Raw genomic sequence first — 14,042 nt, 5'->3', positions numbered from 1 at the left:
TGACGACTATATTTTTATTCTAAGGATTTACAGGCATTGTACATGTCATTCCAAAACTGCAAGACTTGGAAAAGCAACCATTTTTACTGTTTTTATATATGTATACATTATAGTATGCTCTATAAGCATTTTGCAAAATGATTTAAAAAGTTATAGGATTTTTTAAATGTTAACTTTTTCATCACTGCATATTTTAATTCTTATTCAAGCATTTGCAAAGATTGCATGGGAAGAGAAGCACATTTCAAGGTAGATTTCGTTGAACTAAGCTAATGTCATTTTTATCACACTTTATTGTATTTTAAAGCTTGACTATCCACTATTTGGCAGTACAAACCTGATCAGAAAATATGATCTGTTAATCATCAATCATAATAAACAGTCTTGTCGCATATTGCTGCATAAGATCTCAACTAGAAGAATACAGCAAGTATAACAGTGTGGAAATCGAACAACACACTACTGTTGGGCTGCATTTTCAAGTGTTCTTAAACAGACAAGATCATAAAAACAGATAAATATGATGTGTAGAGTACATCTTGAGATGATCCTTAACAGATTTTTATTATACATTGGATTGTTAGGGCTATAGAAGATTTGGGATCTGCTCACATTGCGATGGTGATGTTGGAGAGTTTTCCTGCGGCATTTGAACATTATGGGAAATTTAACCAATAGCAACTAGATTTTGGGCATGAAGGGTGGGTATAGTGAATAATGACAAAGTGTAAAAAAAACAATTCAATTCAATTCATCTTTATTTCTATAGTGCTTTCACAATGTAGACTGACTGTGTCAAAGCAGCTTAACATAAAGTTGTAGTGAATCAAAACTGTTTAAGTTCAGTTTTTACAGTTGAAGTTTTGTTTCAGTGTAATGTAAAGTCACTGGTAAAAGACAATACACTGACGAGCAAATCCATTGATGTACAGCTCCACAAGTCCCATACCAAGCAAGCCAATCATAGGTTGTTTGACAGTAGGAACACACTTGGATTGCACTGATCAATCTGATGATTACATTTACTGTTAACGAAAATTACAACACAACCGGAAATTCATTGCTTACCTACAGAGTCTTACTTGTCTTTGCACCCTGGTCCATATGCAGCTTCGCCAGTGCTATAAGCCCAGCAATGGATTGCAATTGACTAAATTGTAAAACTGGTTAAACTTAAACTACAGGACAACTAAACTACAAGTAAAATGATTTAGAACTGATACAGTGTTTGTTACCAAACGTAATCCAATTTGCGAATGTCAAGTCGTTGACATTTCCACAAATGTTGCATTTGCAAACGTCTAAAAACCTCATTCTGAATATCTTTCCTCCCTCTCGAAATCTCTTTCACATCATATCTATGCTTCTTTTCAGGCATGCCACCCTCATTCATTCATGTTGTTCTGCTTTAGAAAACTTCTGCGCCTTCTTTAAGCTGGCATAAAAATGAAAAGCGAGATGCAGCACTTTTTTTTTTTTGCTCAGGGCGCAGGTGTTCATCAATTGAATTTGTATGTCTGAGTAAATGTGGCGTCACACATGGAGATGAGAGGCCTCGCTGTAGGTTTCATCTTTGCCTGTGATGGTTGAAATCCACAGTGAAAAATCAGTTAGCCTACACTGCGCTCAGCCACAGAGGTTATCTCACACATAAAACGAAATCTGAATTGTTTTCTCAACCTTTGAATAACATAAAAGTATATCATGAATAAGAAAAAGGTTTTATCGCACTTCAATTTACAGGGTTGCTAAGAAAGAAAGACAAAACTTGACCTGATAGCATGAAACTAGAATGCTATGCGTGCCTATACCATTCTATACTCCCTATAGATTTGCCTCATTCGTCTCTCCTAGCAGTTTTGTCATCAGTCAAGTAAACTTGCAAAGACAGTGCACATCTTTTTAACAAGCTGCATTATTTGAACCTCACAAGATATAAGTGGCACCTTACTGGCACAGAATAGCTTTCATTACAATGCTGGCATGGTGCATCGTCCATTTACAGTGTTCTATTTGTGGGTTGATGGTGAGAGGAATCTGGCCTAGTTTTCCTAGCAGTGGCCTCAATTGGCAGAATCTGGCAAATAAATAGCCTTTATGCCATGAAGGAGTCCCACTTTGAAGAGTCATGAACATAAAATCCAAAGACAGTTAATCATTTAATTGATTTCTATTTAATTTTGTTTTAAGTCAGAGCTGCAGTTCATTAAATGTTTTTTTACAGTACATGCATGATGGAATGCACAACGTGGTCGTTGCTACAGCAAAGTGCATTTAAACTCTTTTATAGACAGGTTAAAACTAGTTTAGCCCTTTGCAGCACAATTTTCAACCACATTTTTGTCAGTTATGAGATCTATTAGTACCTGCTTAAAATCAGTCACAGACAAAAAGAAAGAGAGTGTGTGTATGTAAATGGACATATATAATATATCATAGTAGCATGGGTTGACTACCTCTTCACAAATAATTTCAGCATATTTGTGATTTGGTTGATCAACATCAGCTCCCAATTTGTGATTGTTTGTTCTGTTTCCTAGGTTTTGCTTCCTTTTTCTTAATAGGTCATCTGTATGACCATTCATTCGTGTTCTTTTCTACTAAATCCCATTAATAATCAGAGGGGCCACAGCAGAATGAACCGCCAACTTAACCAGCATATGTTTTATGCAGTGAATGCATACCTGCCAACACTCCTGTTTTTCCCAGTAGTCTCCCGTATTTTAGACCCATCTCCTGCCACCCTCCCGTTTTGTCGTTTCTCCCGGAAGACTCCCAACATTGCTACCCACTGTGCCACCACTCCGCCCTCAGTATGCGCAGGTTTGATGTCTCGATGTCGAATTTGATGTCTTATATAAGGAGCTGCAAAGATGTGTTCAGAGACTGCTTTGGAGGATTGATTCCATGCCGCTTTTTGCTTACCAAGTGATTTTATTGTTTTTGTTTATTTTTGAAATCTGATCTTATGTTATCTGCTGTTGTTTTGAATTGTATGGTATGTTAAACATTTAATTTACATATGGGTTAAGCTGGTACCCCTTTAAACATTTATTAGTTTTGTAACCTTTATTCATTCATTCATTCATTCATTTTTTTGTCGGCTTAGTCCCTTTATTAATTTGGGGTCGCCACAGCGGAATGAACTGCCAACTTATCCAGCAAGTTTTTACACAGCGGATGCCCTTCCAGCCGCAACCCATCTCTGGAAAACATCCACACGCACTCATACACTACGGACAATTTAGCCTACCCAATTCACCTGTACTGCATGTCTTTGGACTGTGGGGGAAACCGGAGCACCCAGAGGAAACCCACGCGAAGGCAGGGAGAACATGCAAACTCCACACAGAAACGCCAACTGAGCCGAGGTTCGAACCAGCGACCCAGCAACCTTCTTGCTGTGAGGCGAAAGCACTCACACATCTACTGCGCCACTGCCTCGTCCCTATAACCTTTATTTAAATATATTTTTGCATTTTTATTCTATTAGGTTTGGTTCTTGAGCCAGCACGTAACAAATGGGAGCTCATCCTCAGGTAAACTTTGGAACCTTGATTAAAAACACCTGTGGGTTTTCCGTGTGGAACCAGCAGGAGTTTTGTTTGTACGCGGTGGCGTTTGTTTTGTTTTGCAGTTTTTTGTATTCTCTTTGATTACTTTGAGAATAAGTGTGGAAAGTGTGTACATTTATTTTTGATATGTAAACTATCAGTATATCAGCACACCAGTGTCCATCAATATCACAGTGAGTAACTAAGGTTCTTCCTTTCACTGAGTTACTATGGTTACTACTAACATTTTAGAGCAGCACGTTAATTGTAATCTCTGATCAGAACTGACCTTTATTACACTCAGTCCTTTTTTTATTTTTTTATCAAGGCAGCATTTATTAAATGTAAAAATATATATTATTATTAAATATTACTAATAATACCAACAATAGTAGTAGTAATAATAATAATAATAATAATAATAATAATAATAAAAATTGAATAACTAATTAAAGTAATTTTTGAAGGATCATGTGACTCATGAGTTGGATCATGAATAATGAAGCTGAAAATTCATCTTTAAAATCACTGGAATAAATTATCAAATTAAATTATAAAATACTTATGAACGGTTATTTTATAGTACAATAACATTTCACAATTGTTCAATTAGAACTTTATTTTTTATTAAATGAATGCAGCTTTGGTGAGTAGGATAAGCTTATTTTAAAACATTTAAGAATTATACTCATCACAAACTTTTGACTGGTAGTGTACCTGAGCATTAAACAATTTTAACGAGTTCAGTCGTACAAAAATGTACAATTTTAAAAAGGAGGAGTGGCACCCAACACCACCCCGAAACCCAACCATCATTGGATGATGAGCAAATTGTACAAATAATAAAAAAATAACATCATTTGAATTTATAATAATTACCCACTAAATTAAAAAATTATGAATAGCCCTGAGATTGCGTTGCAAAAAGATTTAGAACAGGAATCATTTAATGACATTTGTCCAAATGAATCATTTAAAATATAACAAAACATAGTATGATTACTTATTATTTGCCATACATTAAGTACAGGTCAGATATAACAGTAATCATATACCTGAAATGACAATGGAACATTATTTTACATATTGCATTATACTTTGATAATTCATTTTGACAGAAGTTTTAGAAACATCAAAGTAGAGCATTCAATATGCTTCATTTGTCTTTTAAATCACTTTTATAAATTTTATTCGACCAAGGAAACCCTAATAGGAATCCTCTAGCAAACTTCTAAGTTCTAAAAACTTAAACTGTGTTAATATGAACTCCACTTTAATATCATACTATAAACATATTTAAATCATACAGGCCCAATTTCACAGTTAAATTGCCCATTAAATAAACACAAATGTGTGACACACGCAAATACATTTGTTTTGTAATAGTGATGACAGTCCACCCTACTGGATATCAAACATAAACAAGAGTTGAATAATAAAAAACTAATGAAGTCTTTTGTTCCTGGCAGTAAAAATCTAATAGAAAACCAGCAATCTGCAGAGTTCTCACAAGCACAGATGAGCAACAATGCTCATTCCTCCACTGCCACCACTCATTAGTAGCAAATCACACCCACTGTCTCAGTGGACGAACATCCAACTCATTTCTTATCTGGCTTTTCCACACTCTATACTGTGGACGGAAGAAGAAACCAATCGTTGAGTTAATTCATCCTACCAAATTCGCTTGTGAATCCTCAAAGCACGCGAGGCTGCCTTCTGTCTCTAATGCGACTTTAATTGTTTTCATTACAGTAGAGTAACTTATCTTGCTGTCATGACATAGATTTAGAAAGAATCTGATTTTCATAACAGGCGTAAAGGCTATAATCACATCAAAATTGTACTCTGAGGGCTGCCTTCAATATTTTGTACGTTAAAGAGCCTACTTGAGGGGTTTACAGAGCCTCCATGTTATGTAAATGGGTTTTTGTACAACTAAATAAAATGTAAGGTTCTTCAATGGTTTTTGATGTTACAGTACATCACACTTTCTGTAGAGTAACAGAGCACATTTGCATGACCTTAATGTATGAAAAATTTAATAAAAAGGTTTAAAGGTTATACATATTGATGTCAGCATTGTTAAAATAAATTATGTTTGCCAGGCCAGTAGATTTTTACATAATATTTTGTTAGAAAATGATGCTATTGAAATACATGATTGAATAATCCAAAAATTACAAAGTTATTTTTAAGATAATACAATAATACAAATACTACTATGTATGAGATAAATTTATGTAAAACTATTAGCATCAAACAAATTAATGCTGTACAATTAGACAGCAATGTGCCACAGTCACACTCGAATTTGAGCATGCAAAAATCTGTAGTATACGCCGCTGTGAAAAGGGGCAGGATTAAACAAGCTGATTAGACATTTAAAAAAAGTGAGCGATTGGTCCATATTTTACATTTCTGAACAAAGAGGTCATGTTTTGATCCTCGATTGGTCTTACAGAGTCACCTGATGCAATTTTGCAGGTGTGAACAGTTTCATGATTCAAGTGAAAAGCCTCATGATGAGAGGTGATTTTAATAGCTCAATGCAATTATATCCATCAATGATATTAAAAAGAGGTGTGGAAATAAGCTTCAAATAATAAAACAACGACTAAAATATATATAACAAGGTATAAGTAAATAAAAACTTTGATATCTAATGCTGTACACTAGGGGGGTCAAACTTAATTTCTGGAGGGCCGCAGCCCTGCCCAGTTTAGTTTAAACCCTGCTTCAACACACTCAAGCTGTGGTCACACTAGAGTTTGAGCTTGCGAAATTCTGTAGTACAGCACTGCAAAAAAGGCCGGCATTAAACAAGATGATGAGACATTTTAATAAGTGAGCGATTGGTCAATATTTTAAATTTCTGTTCAGAGAGGTCATGTTTTGATCCTCAATTGGGTTCATGCAGTCAAGTGATGAGATTACACAGGTCAGAGTTCAAATCTTGTCGCACGAGCTTGCATTTCCAGTCTGACACATTCGCATGCATATGAATGGAAGTCTATGGGATGAAAAGTCCAGTATAACCGCAGCTTTACCTGTAGGTTTCAAACAAGCCTGAAGGACCCAATTAGTTTGAACAGGTGTGTTTAATTAGGGTTGGAACCAAACTGTGCAGAGCTGCGGCCCTTCAGGAACTGAGTTTGACACCTGTGCTGTACAGAAATTAGTCACCATTAAAAAAGGTTAAGAATTTAAGGGAAAGTCACATGAGGGGGGGGGGGGTGATTTGATTAGCTCAATGTGATTATGTTATCAGTGATATTAAAAGGAGCTATCAGAATCAAAGTTGCAAACTGTAAAAAATAGACAACCATATTGCGAAATAAGCGACCTGTACACTCAGACATCTTTACTTTTGGTCACATCTGAATCAAAATAAACATGAAAATGCTTATACGTTATTACACACACTTGTTGAGAATTTACAGTTTACTTTTCTTTGTTCACTCATAAAAAAAAAAAAACATAATTATTAATATTGCCAGATGCATTTAATATTAAATATTGTCAGAAAGCCATTTCACTATCAAATGGAACCACTTAACGTTTATAAATGCAGGGGAAGGCTTTTGCCTCCTCATTTCCAAAGCTCACCACATACCACTGCAGTACAGATTTCTAAACAACTTAAGAACAGCAAGGCTTTGCAGCCTAAAACTCTCCTCTTGCACAAGCTCTTCCCCTCTTAACTGAAACCTTTATTTTCAAGACCTTGCAGCCTGGGGTTCAGTGAGAACTCAGAGCAAGCCAAGCACTCCAAAAAAAGCACAAGAGATCAATCCTGTAGAGGAAAATTAGCATCTATTCAAGTCTAATGTTGGTGGTAAGGATGTCAAGGGCTACCAAGGGCATGCTTTTCAAAAGCACAATATGCTTCAAGCACCACAAGTGTAATGAAAGTACCGCATATAGTGTATAGAAACAGCTGCAAGGCAGTATGCATTTTAGATTCACAAATTGTAGCATGACTGAAGTCTCATGTTAGCAAAACGCCATTGATACACTATTATAAGGATGATCCAAGAAGGAAAGAGTTAAAAATCTAACAGGTTTAGTGTTCCTTATATTTTCAACCCTAACAGCCACTTTCATCTTTATGATGCAGTTCTGACTAATGCCTTCACTTAAACGATCACACAGAAAATATCGAATAGTTCTGTATTCACATTTTAGTCGTTTAAACATCCCAAATAGCCGTGAAAGCAGACATTAGGTCACATAAAGACAATCAGCAGGGGTTTCCTGTCACAGCTGGAGACCAGAGTAAGTACGCTATCATGGAAATAAGCGCTTTGATTTCACCTGTCAGACGGTCAAAACGCTTCGCTATAACTCCCCTGCATCCTATATGAAGCTTTCAAAGTGATAAACCACGCGTATTTAATGATATATCGAGAATAAAACCTTTCGTTTCCGACAAAACACAATAAAATTCCTACCTTTCACAGGAGTTTTTTTTTGCGGCAAGAGCTGGAGCTGTTAGTCAGCGCGCGACAGCAGAATGTCTGGAGCGATGATGCTTTTACTTCAGTGGTGCGTTTCTCTTACAAATACGTTCAGTGAAAGGCTGAACGCAGTCAATAGCTTTTAGAAATCCATGGCAACCGAGAAAACCCCTCCACAACTTCGCTACATTGTGACCGGGAGGGGTTAACAACACACACCCCCTCTTCAATGACAGTGACTCTACTCTACTACAATATGACAATTGGTGACTATGAATTTCTCAGAGGTCTTGTGGGTATTTATAGGATACTGATTCACATACTGTTCCTCAGTTTTGTGAATAATGGGTTACAACATGTCCACAAATAGTATGAAAATACTTTTTAATGAAATCAGATAGACACAAAACATTAAGATATGCCCTCTTATAAATAATAACAACAATAACAATAATAATAATAATAATAATCATGACAATAATAATAACCTTAGCAGTCTTTTAAAAATAAATAAAAATGTAATTTTTAAAATATTTTTTCCACATTTTTTGAGTGCCTTGGACGTTTTTTTTTTTTTTTTTTTGCTATTTATTATGACGAATCCCTTGCCCAAAGCACACCGACACAATATTTAAGCTACCCTTGTGCATTTTTTGTTTGATTTTGGTTTTTCACAGTCATTGCTGAGAAATGTTTTCCGCAGTCTCATAAGTAAAGATACAAAATATGTCACTGGCGTGGTATTGTACGTTTTACTGTATGTTTTTTACTAGCAGGTCTGTATTGGTAATACACATTAGCACCTAATTAGGTGTATAATTAAAATAAAACATAATTAATAATAATAAAAGTTTTGTACCTTTATTTTTGAGAGTCCACTATAAAGAACATGCTGTTGAATTTGTTTAAAAAAAAAAAAAAAAAAAAAAAAAAAAAACTATCTTTATTTTTAATAGTGTAACTGGTTTAGCTGACTGACTGTCTGACTGACTGACTGACTGACTCTTGAGGCTTGGGGACAAGTTATAGACCAACTCAAACCAGATAAGACCAGCATACTAGTCAACAGTGTTATGTTAATGCAGAGGACTTAAAATATTTGGCCCCTGTTGTGCTTTCAGCACCTTAGACAGCAGCACAATTGCTGGCTTCTGGCATATGTCTGAATGCCCTAACATTTACAGCCACTATATTGTGATGGAAATGTGTTCTATAGTGACCAGGTTTGAGCTTGAATACCATGTACAATGAACAAACCAAAAAAATGATATTTAAAATGGTTCATTTGATTTGAATAAAAAAATAACAACTAATAACTGATTAATGAAATATAAAATAAAAGTATTAAAATAATTATTAAGAAATGTATTGATACAAATAATACTGAACAGCAATTATAATACACAGAAAATGTTTAATGAAATAAAATTAAAAGCTTCTAAAATAAAACTCCAACCTTAAAATTAAACCAAACTTAAGTTAATATAAAAAATGAATAAATAAATAAATAAAAAAATAAATAAATGAAATAATATATATATATATATTATTAGTATTATTATTATTATTATTATTATTATTATTATTATTATTATTATTATTATTATTATTAATAATAATAATATATAACTCGTGAGGTCTGCTACACCTACAAAGTTTAATACATTGCTGTAACTTAAAAATTCTAAATTGCTGATTAGATTAAAACTTTTACTTTGTCAGAATAATTGTGTTTTACGTTGTCAAATAAATTGGGTTGATAACTCAATTTTTCCACAAAAATGAAGTTCTGTATTTCAAAGCTTCTCCCCCACTGAACAAGCAAGAAGCAAGTCCTGACACGTTTTAGGCAGACTGCTTGAAAAAAAAAAATAATAATAATTTAGCTGAGATATCTAAGTCTGAGTTTTATTTAATTTCCAAATCAATTTTCTCCATTCAACAAGAGTGTCGTCTACTCTTGGTAAATACAGTTAATGTTAGCAATGTTTTTTTGACTCGAAAAAAAATAATAAATAAAAATCTTGTTTTACAACAATACATAAAAAATTGATGAGGACCTTGAAAGCCAATTGATATCAATTGCCATTATTGGTGATCATTCTACTTTGGAATTGAACCAAAAGACGGAAAGTATCATGGTTGAATGCATAAGAATCCTAAATTGAATGGATATTTCAAGGTGCTGTGCTCTCGGCATAATATATGCTCTGAATCTAAGCTACCTCAAGGAACTTAAATATACTTGTAAAGTTTCTCGAACTTGATGGACTGAAGCCCAGTGCAAAAGTAATGTGTCTCAAAACATTATTTTCTAAAGTCTCTACTTGTTGTTGAATGTATTTCAAGCAACTAAATGAACAATATCAGCTACTTTTAATTTATTTAAGGTTCTAAACTTGAAACTTGAATGTATAATTATGGTAATTAATTACGTAACACTGGATTTATTTTACATTTTAATAAAAATAAAAAAAACTAGTTGAAACAACCAATTTTTTTAAGTACTTTGCATTAATTTTTAATTTACATTTGTTTATGATATGTAAATATCCCTTTGATTGAAGAGGAAAAGGTCATTTGGCTAACATAATAAAGTTTGTTGTCTAAATTTAATTTTTTTAGATGTTGTCGTAACTTTATTATATTGATGTAAACTGCTGCGTTAATTTTTATTTTTGTGTTCTTTTATAGTATATAAATAGTATAGTGTAAGATCTTTAGACACAATCCCAGTCCATACTCTTAAAGTTCACTTTGACATTACTAGTGTTGACATCTTTTGTCAGTTAAACCCCAATTATCAATTTGAACCCTCTTAGTTGAGTTTATTTATTACAGCCAACACATTCGAATTAACAAAAGAAATTCATACCTGCTAAACTGGCAAACGGGCGTCTAACTCATTCTACTGGATCCCCTCAAAGGCAGCAAATGACTGGTGAAAATCTAAACTAATCTAATTTGGGCCGATCTAATCTAATTGAGAGGCTTGCAAGATCATAGATTCAGCCAGCACAAAATGTAATTGGATCTTTTTATGAGGCCCACTGCCCCTCAGTAGGTGCTCTCTTAAATCCAAATTGATTTATTGTCAGCCGGCGGACACCTGTCACATCTAAGTGTCTGCTGCGGGGCCAGGAAAGTGCTTGCACTACAGCAATCTATAGTGATGAGTATCAGACATGTGATGACTAAAAGGTTAGAGGACTAGCACTGAGTTATGGGTGGTGCAGAACATGTTGCTCAGCGGGATGCAGATTGGTAACACAATCTAAGTAGGATGTTTTATGCAAGCTTAACTGCTCTGCGAATATTGCTGTGGATTTAGTTAGCAGTAGACTGTTTATATGGAAAGAATGTGATTTTTTAAATATATATTTGCTAGTTTATGTTGAGAATAGCTTATAGGATGTGTTGTGTGTTTGTTTGTTTCTTCGAAAAGGGTTTGAATTAAAGAATAGTTCACCAAAATTGAAGATTATGTTATTGTTTACGCTTTGTTCAAAATCTTATGTTGTTGAACACCAAATAATATATTTTGAAGAAATACCTGTAACTATTGAATCCATTTGTTGTTTTTCCTACCATAGAAGTCAATGGTTACAGGTTTTCAGCTTTCTTTAAAACATCTACTTTAGTGATAAACAGATGTTGGAATATCAAGCCAATTCCATTCGTGTTCAATAAGAAAAGGTCTGGAGAGGGTTTTCTTCAAAACCAAAAATACTAGTAATTTATTAGATACAAATGAATAATTAGATGAAAGAGCTTTGGGTTATGTTACCCCAATGCAATACAAGAATTACATTCAAGAGGTTCGCAACTAACATACATTTTCTGACTCCAGCATATATACACAACTGATATTAACAGGTGGAGTTTAATGAAATTCGTCATTTGTCAGTCATTGTTCAGTCCTCCATTGGCCGCACCTTAGACATACTTCCTCTTTTTCTACGAATTCTCTGCACAACAAAAAACATACAGCTTTCTGTGTTCTGTGTTCAGTTTTAACACCTCTCTTCAGACAGGAAGTTTCTGTAGAGCTGAATTTAATTTTGGACCCGCATCTATCTACTTCTGCAAAAATGCTAATTAGTATGCACAGCACTCACACACAACAGTAGAAGTTCAGTTAATATATGACCCTTATTTGACCAATACAAATAATTGTTTGATTAAAAGAAAAAGAGACAAAAATTATAATTCCTATTTTCCAACACAGACGTAAAAAAAAAAACTCATAAAGTGATTAAAGTTTTATTTTATGGGGTGAATTATTCTTTAAGGAACTTTCTGAAATATGCTATATTACAACCAAGGGATCATTTTAGGGTTCTTGAGATTGCATTTCATTTTAAGTGTTATAATTGTTAGGAATATTATGTTTTAGTTAGTGTAAACATCATCAATAAATCTGCTACACAAACTTTTTTCAAAGCAAAACACAGAAGATACAAAAATCCAAACCTTCCTTTACATTTGACTGATAAAAAAAAAGTCTGAAATCTATCATTCTGCCAAACAGACTGGAACTTGTGATTCTCTAAACCTGTCATTTTTGTGTGCAGACATACATTGCATGATGGATGAATAGTCAGTTTAATCCCGCTTCAACTTTCAACCGAAAACCCGACCAGAAATTCATTATAATTAAACTTACTGCATGATTGAACAATGGCAATGCTGAGGTCAGTTTTATGCAAATAATCAGTAATATGCTGACAATCATTGGGAGTACATAGAGTACAGCCTTTACGCTCATGCGAATTGAACACCAAAGAACAGCATGATGTTACTAATACCAAAGTCTTGGGTTCAATTCCTTGGAAAAGCAAGAACTGATAAAAAGTGTAAACGTTTAGTGCAACATATGTCACTTTGGATAAAAACATCTACCAAATGCATAAATATAAATGGATTTAGAGGGCATGTAAGGCAGGAAACCTGTCATTTTTGCGTTTAAAGGTGAATTAAAACATACAAAAAAATGCATAGTGTAGTGTGCTTTTTGCATTTAATACAGAGGAACAAAGAGTCACCATTTGGTTAGAAACTAGTTACAACCTCTTTCAAAAGTGTCAGAGTTCACCAGTTCAACCTGAACACAATAATACCTTTTATCTAAGCTTTCTCTCTCACACACACTGGGGTATCGGTGGAGCAGAAATGGCTCCATTGACATCCTGAGGACTGTGTAATGAGAATAAATGATGTGGAAATAAATATGCAGCCTGTTTGCGGTCTGTTAACCGTATGCTACGTAGGTCTGAATATGCATTTCCCTTATGGGTATACAGTGGTAGAAAGAGTACTGAAAAATCATAATCAATTAAAAGTACTTGCCTAAAAATTTAGTGCATGTAATATTACTTCTAAATATTACTCAGAGTATGAGTAAAAAGACCTTTCAAAAGTACTCAAGAGTAGTGAGTAGAGAGTAGTATGCTGTAAAAGCTGATGCATTTACATGTAATTTGCGTATATGTGTAAACGTAACATTCTATAGTGCATTTAGTTATTGCCCAACGGGCACACAACGTCATAAGACGTTAATATTAGGCTAGATTTAGGTTGCTATGTCAGGTGATCAAAATTCAATGTCTAGCCAGCGTCTAAGGACAATGCTATTTTGATTTCCAATAATGACGTTGATATTTGTTTGATTTTACCTTGTGCTAGAAAGTGACCAAAATTCAAAGTCCAACCAACATCATAAACCAACGACATACCGATGTTAAATACTGACCATTTATTAGTCAGGTATGGCAAACAAAATCCAATGTCTGATAGACATCATAATAGTGACATTGACACAACGTCAAGCTGTAACATTAATAGACATTGATATTTGGTTGATTTTAGGTTGGACATTGACATTGGCTTGATATTGGGTTCTGACATCAACCCAAGTTTCATTTTCAAACAAAATGCAACGTTCCCACGACATTGGGGTACAACGTCAACCAGATGACTTGTTGATGTCTTGTCCCTGCTGGGTGTTTAAGGCCATTTTGGTTATCAT

At 34.3% G+C, this 14,042-nt stretch overlaps 1 protein-coding gene across 18 annotated transcripts in view; it reads right to left on the bottom strand.

The window, feature by feature from the left end:
- chl1b (cell adhesion molecule L1-like b) overlaps positions 1-8,076 on the bottom strand; it is a 189,876-nt gene extending 181,800 nt beyond the window's left edge. For all 18 annotated transcript variants that reach the window (XM_087257860.1, XM_087257890.1, XM_087257877.1 and 15 more), the window contains exon 1: positions 8,009-8,076. The gene's annotated coding sequence lies outside the window, so the exon portion shown is untranslated. The remainder of the gene's footprint in view (positions 1-8,008) is intronic.
- Positions 8,077-14,042: the final 5,966 nt, after the last annotated feature.

The sequence above is a fragment of the Danio rerio genome, chromosome 6 (genome assembly GCF_052040795.2).
Source record: "Danio rerio strain M-AB ecotype USA chromosome 6, GRCz13ab, whole genome shotgun sequence".
In the NCBI taxonomy this organism is placed as follows: Eukaryota; Metazoa; Chordata; class Actinopteri; order Cypriniformes; family Danionidae; genus Danio; species Danio rerio.
The sequence above is the reverse complement of the archived record's forward strand: the minus strand, read 5'-3'. Positions and strand labels throughout refer to the sequence as shown.